This window comes from Psammomys obesus, unplaced genomic scaffold, assembly GCF_907164565.1.
Source record: "Psammomys obesus unplaced genomic scaffold, mPsaObe1.curated_primary_1811, whole genome shotgun sequence".
Lineage (NCBI taxonomy): Eukaryota > Metazoa > Chordata > Mammalia > Rodentia > Muridae > Psammomys > Psammomys obesus.
Window position 1 is genome coordinate 12,917,303 of NW_026586550.1, and position 6,446 is coordinate 12,923,748.

General features: G+C 43.5%; 1 protein-coding gene across 1 annotated transcript in view; it reads left to right on the forward strand.

Moving 5' to 3' along the window:
- The window catches only part of Mgam2 (maltase-glucoamylase 2 (putative)), an 83,739-nt gene that overhangs the window by 320 nt on the left and 76,973 nt on the right, over window positions 1–6,446 (forward strand).

A 6,446-nucleotide genomic window follows, 5' to 3' on the forward strand; every position in this document is an offset into this window, starting at 1 on the left:
TGTGTGTGTGTGTGTGTGTGTGTGTGTGTGTGTGTGTGTGTGTGTGTAGGACAAATGACAAAAGTCTAATGTAAGCTGCCCTTGTTAGACTGGGAGAAACTATGGGAAGAGCAAATTACTGGAATCCCTGTGGTAATTTCCTCAGGGATTCTGAGGAAGGTGAAGGTGTTGTGTTCTAGAGTACTAACTTCTTAGTAGGGAAGAATTTCTGCCTCCATGACTCCCCCACATGCACACACGCACATACTTCTTCCCTCTGCCTAGATGACAAAAGCTTCTATGGCACACTGATGTTAGAGCTTTCCAATTACCTGAGCTGCCCTGTAGGATCTGGGCCTTCAGAAAGATTGGAGACCTGGAAAGGGCATTTGCTTCTAGCTTGTAGGTGCTGAAAACAAAATTCTCCCTATGAAGAGAAATTGTCCTTGAAGACAGGCTAGTCAATGACCAGTGTGTTTGCCTGCAAGCTGCGTGCTTAAGTCAGGGATTTTGAGTGTTTCAGGTGGGTCTCTCAAAATTTTCATTGTCTTAAATCCCACCTTCAGAGGCTTATTATGTAGGCCTTAAAGGTCTGTAATTTGGCTGATGTGGAGAAAGTATTCAAATACTATATGAAGAAACAGTGGCTTTCAGTTTTACTTCTAATCATGTTTATGGCTCTTTGATCACCTCCACCTGTCCACAGAGGAAGACAGTGGAGCCAGTCCTAATGATACCTGATAGGCTAGGGCCACATGGAAAGGGCAGAGGACCTCCCCTATAGTTGGATTAGGGGAGGGGCATAGGTGAAGAAGAGGGTAAGATTGGGAAGGGTAGGAAAGGGGGCTACAGCAGGGATACAAAGTGAATAAACTGTAATTAATAAAAATTAAAAAATTAAAAAGAAAAAAGAAATTCTTTAATATTTCTTTATAAAATGAGAATCATGATAATTTCCCGCTTCATTTGTTGTAGAGATTTTATGAGAGTATAATGACACAGATTTTTCCCTATTTCTTCTTTACTGGTATTTGGATTGGGATGTAATGTGGTGTGTGTGTGTGTGTGTGTGTGTGTGTGTGTGTGTGTGTGTACATGCTTGCATGTATGTGGCTGCACATATGATGGGTATGTGTGCATGCATGCATGTGCTACTGCCTGCAGGTAGATGCCTAAGGCTGATGTCAGGGACCTTTTATTTTTGACCACTCATATCTTATTCATTTGAGTCAGGGTCTTTCTGGCAAACCTACAGTTTGTCTATATAGCTGGCCTTGCTAGCCAGCTTGCTCTATAGATCCTGTCTCTGCATTTCCATGCTAGAATCATAGAGGAGCTAGCATGCCGATCTCGCATGACCTGAGTGCTGAGGACCTGGAGTCCTGTCCACCTGCTTGAGTGTTAACCTCTTTGATGGCTCTGCTATAGCTCCAGTCCAAGAGAGTTCCTATGTAATGGAGAGTAAATCTTTTCAGTAATTAGTCAACCAACAGGTTTAAGTTAATAAGAATAGTTTACCCTTTCGATTTCAACCTGTCAACCTCAGTTTCTTTGAGAGCTAAACTTCTTTAGGCAAATGATTTGTTTGTTATTGTTCCTCACTTTCATTTCTTTTCTTGAATTGTTGAACACTAACTTGAAGGTCACTTGAATTAAAAAATTTGTTATATACCTCTATGAAAATATTTATACAAATGGTAAAAGCATTATCCTAAAGGATAGGAGTGAAGAAAAATAAAGTCAGAGAAAAAGCAAAAGTAACCCAATAACTAAAGTGAGAGCTTGCTTTTCCACATTGTTTTTGTTGTTGCCTAAGTGGTGGTTTAGTGTCTGGGAACACAAGGGAGGAAAGGGGCTGAGCATCTGGGCTTAGGAGGAGTCACAAAGACTTTGGTCATGAGGTTGAAGCATTTATAGTTTAGAGCACCATTAACACTTGGCTATAGGGGATCCTAATGACTGTGTGTATTGGGTCATTTGGGACACGACTCAAAGTTAGCAGGAAAGTAGCCCAACTGAACTGGGACTGCCTGTTATAGCTAAATTTATTTTTAAAAGGTAAGCTAAACAGATTATCAGGAGTTTAAAAAGAAAATTTTCATTGTTTCGTCCGAACTATTATTGTATGACTTGTTGATTGGTAGCGTTGGTAAGAGTTGGGACTGGGATACGTGGAAGATCATGTTATGTTTAAACATGTTCATTTTGTTTGAACCTTGGGGAATTTTGAAACATCAACAGATCCCTGAGTATATGACTTTTAATCCTTAGGTTAGAAATATAGGTTAAATTGTTATCTGGTGTTGTGTGGTGTCACATGAGATTGCTCAAACAGAGAAGGCAGTTTAAAAGGGGTCTCTGGGAACTTGTGAGGAATATCAGCATTTAAGAAAATGGAAGACAGAGATACTGAGAGTCAGCCAACTTTGGGCAGAGTGCTGGAAACCTTATGGAAGAAGAGGGAAATAGAAAGACCTGGAGGGGGCAGGAACTCCAAGAGAGGACCTAGACCCCTGTTCAAAGGAAACCCATTGGCTGCTCAGTTTCGACGTGGGTTCCCTAGTAAGGGGTAGAGGGGCCCTCTCTGATATGAACTCAGTGGCCAGCTCTTTGATTACCTCCCTCTGGTGGGTGCAGCCTTGCCAGGCCACAGAGGAAGATGATGCAGCCATCCTTGATGAGACCTGATGAGCTAGGGTCAGATAGAAGGGGAGGAGGTCCTCCCTTATCAGGGGGATACTAGGGTATAGGGGGAGAAGAGGGAGGGTGGGTGGGACTGGGAAGAGATGGGGGAAGGGGCTGCAGCTGGAATACAAAGTTAATAAATTATAATAAATAATTTTTTAAAAAAGAAAAAAGACTGCTAAGAAAAATAAACTTGATTTTTAATATTTATAAATAAAAAATAGAAGACTAACAAATAACTGAAGAGATTCCAGTACAGTAGAAACTCAATAGAGCAGATCAGTAAATGGAATGCTTCAGGAGGAAGAAGTGGTTTGACAGGGTGAGGCAATTAAGACAGTGCCCATTTTATTTGGCAACTTAGATGCTGGTGACCTTGGTAAGATCATATTCAATGGAATGCAGGAAACATGAGCTATGCCAGTAATACATGAGGAAGTAATAAGGACAGTGTGCAATAGTGAGGAATTATCTTCTTGTTGCTGTCTGTTTGGAGACAGAGTTTATTTTTTATTTTTGTAGTCAATATTTTATTTATTTTTTCTTTTCTTTTCTTTTTTTATTATTATTATTAGTTACATTTTATTAACTCTGTATCCCAGCTGTATCCTGCTCCCTCGTTCCCTCCCAAACCTTTCCTCCTTCCCTCATCTCCTCCCTGCCCCTTTCCAAGTCCACTGACGGAGACAGAGTTTAAAGCAGCTCAGGCTGGCTTCACATTTACGACTCAGCAGAGGACAGTTCAGCCCTGAACTTCGGACTCTCCTGTGTCTACCTTTTCAGTGCTGGGATGACAGGCTTGTGGTACTTGTTTTGTGCTGTGCTGAGGACTGAACACAGCACCTTGTATATTGCTTCTGCAACCCAGTATTTCCCTTTATGGAAGGATGGATCACAAATGAAAAACAGAGCTAAAATGGTAGCTACAGAAGAACTGAGTCCTTGACAGGTTAGAGTGACTTGAAATATATCATGAGCAGAATAAGCAGTTTTGGAGGACTAGCTTGGAAATGCAAGGAAAGAAAGAATTGACATCATGAGGATTTCTGGGAAGCCCCGTTTAGAAAGGAACTAGAAAATAAAAGCAAGAATTAGGCTTAGATGAGAGAAAATCATCTTCCACTGAGAACACAGGGCAAAAGATAGGAGTTTACACAGCTATGCATTATTTTTAAAGAGAAGCTTGCATTGAGAGGTATAAAATGAGGTAATTTCTGTAAAATGGTTATTTTCCTTTGTGGCAATGATATTGTGTAAGAATAAGAAGTGTAGAACTGTGGAGTGGGTGGACCATCCCAGCAATGGGCACAGGATTGGTGAGGTGGAGCATGTTCAAGACCCTGGAAACCTCAAACTTGAGATTTAAAAATCTCATCCTGAGACCGACAGGAGTGGGACAGCTCCCACCCTGTTTTTCATGACTGCCCCAGAGTTCTTAAACTTAACCCCTAACCATGTGGTCACTGGTAGCAGGCTTGTGGATATAAATAGGGCATCACTGGCATGCCAGCCCCAACCCATGAGAGATACTCAACCTCAAGTCCCCCATCCACTGCCCAAGGTTTATAAAGCCCCTGCTCACATGAAATAAAGACACTCATTATCTATTTCACCGAAGATCATCTGTTTTTATTGAGCTCTAACACTTGGGAAAGAAGGGCTCCTCTTCTTCCCAAAGAATTCATCGCTGGATCCGGGACTCACATATGGGTCAGGCTCTCATCTTGACCACTAGCTGCCTCTGAAGCTCTCTGAGGAAGAAGCTTCCACCAACAAACAGCACATGCAACCATCACCTTCAGACCTCTCACTGCAGTGCTCATCTGGAGCAGCCCGTTGCCTGGTGGTTCCCTCAGCAGCTGCCCTATTCACCTGAGTCTGGTTGGGCTCCTGCCACCTCCTGGCTCATTCTGGAGCCCCGAGTTCTCATAGTCTCCTGGCCTGGTGCTGGCAGCCCAGCTGTGACACTATGTTGTATTCTTCTCCCGAACCCCTGGCTGGACTGGAAAACCATATCACAAACCTGCTCTGTGCTCCATCACTCTCAGTCAGGATGTTCCAGGGAGAAGTGTGCCCTTCCTCCCTCCAGACTTGGTGTCTGGTGGCATCCAGGCATCCCAGGGTAAAGCGGAACCCAAGAGTCCATCATGGCAGTGAGACATGGCAGCCGGCAGGGATGGTGGCCAAAGCAGGAAGCTGAGAGACCACATCTTTAACTGTAAGCTCAAAGCAGAGAGAATGGAAATGAAGCCAGGGTAAAACCACTCAAAGCTATCCCACTCTGGGATGTACTTCTTGTCCAGCTGTCGCCTCTAAGATCAGAGCTGAGCACCACTCAGTTTGTTGATAGTGAAGTGAGCTTGGGTCTTTTTCATTTGTAGTGGCCTGTTTAATTCCCTAATACAAGAATACCTTTAAGAAGCAGTGTATAGTGTTTTAAAGATTGAATTGAGTACTAATTATGCTATAGCTTGATTTTATATTGTTCCAAATTTGAATAGCTGTTTACTGGTAAGTCATCACAGTTTATTCTTCTGGACGTGCTGTGGAAACCTGAAACTATTGTACTAAAGGAATTGAGGGTGTTTTTCTGGGGGGGGGAGGGGGAGTATGCTTTGTGACCACAATTTTAGCTGGTAAGCCAGGTTTTGTGAAGAGAGAAGTCTCTTCCTGGACTCTCACAGAGGAGGGCCTTCTTTTTTTTATTATGTATATATATATATATAATATATATATAAATTTTTATTTTTTAAATATTTATCACGGGTTATTTACTTTGCACCCCAGCCATAGCCCCCTCCCACATTCCCTCCCAATCCCACCCTCTCTCCCTTATCTTCTTCCTGTCCCTTTCCAAGTCCACTAATGGGGAGGTCCTCCTCCCCTTCCATCTGACCCGAGCTTATCAGGTATCTTCAGGACTGGCTGCAATGTCCTCCTCTGTGGCCTAGCAAAGCTGTTCCTCCCTTAGGGGATGGGGGGAGGTAAAGAAGCCAGTTGAGTTCATGTCAGAAAAAGTTCCTGTTTCCCTTACTAGGGAAATCCACTTGGATACTGAGCTACCATGGGCTACATCTGAGCAGGGGTTCTAGGTTATATCCATACATGGTCCTTGGTTGGAGAAACAGTCTCATAGAGAGCCCCAGTGCCCTGGAGCTCCACAAGGGCATGAGGAGGTCTTTCTAGTCTGTATTTCCCTGCCGGATCTCTGGGTCAGGTATCTGGCAGACAGTCTCAGACTACTGGCAGGACTCTTTCTGGCCTCCAGATAGGGTGAGGGAACCGCAGCTTCCTGGCCCTGCCCTTCAGGGCCCTAAGATGTCGAGTTGAAAACACAGGAGCCAGTTTGTTTACCACCTATTCTTCAGCATCTCCTAGATGGAGGTGACCTTCGTTCTGTATTTTGACTACACTCCCTGACCCAGCCTGCAATATCAGTCCTTGTCCTTCACTCATCTTCTCTTGCCTTCTTATTCTCTTCCTTCCCTCCATCCATCTCCCGTTTATTCCTTTTGCTGCATTTCCTGAAACTTGCCTATGACACTCAGTGTCAAACAGACTATTCACTCTCCGGCATGACTGGGCTTTTTTATTAGAGATCATGAAAGTTCAGCTGAACATGCATCCTGCTTCTTCCTAAGAATTCTGTTGACAGAAGCCTCTCATTCCTCCTTTAAGATTTTAACAGGTGCCCTTACCCCTTGAGCCTCCATGGTGTGTGTATAAGAGGCAGAGGAGAGAGAGAGAGAGAGAGAGAGAGAGAGAGAGAGAGAGAGAGAGAG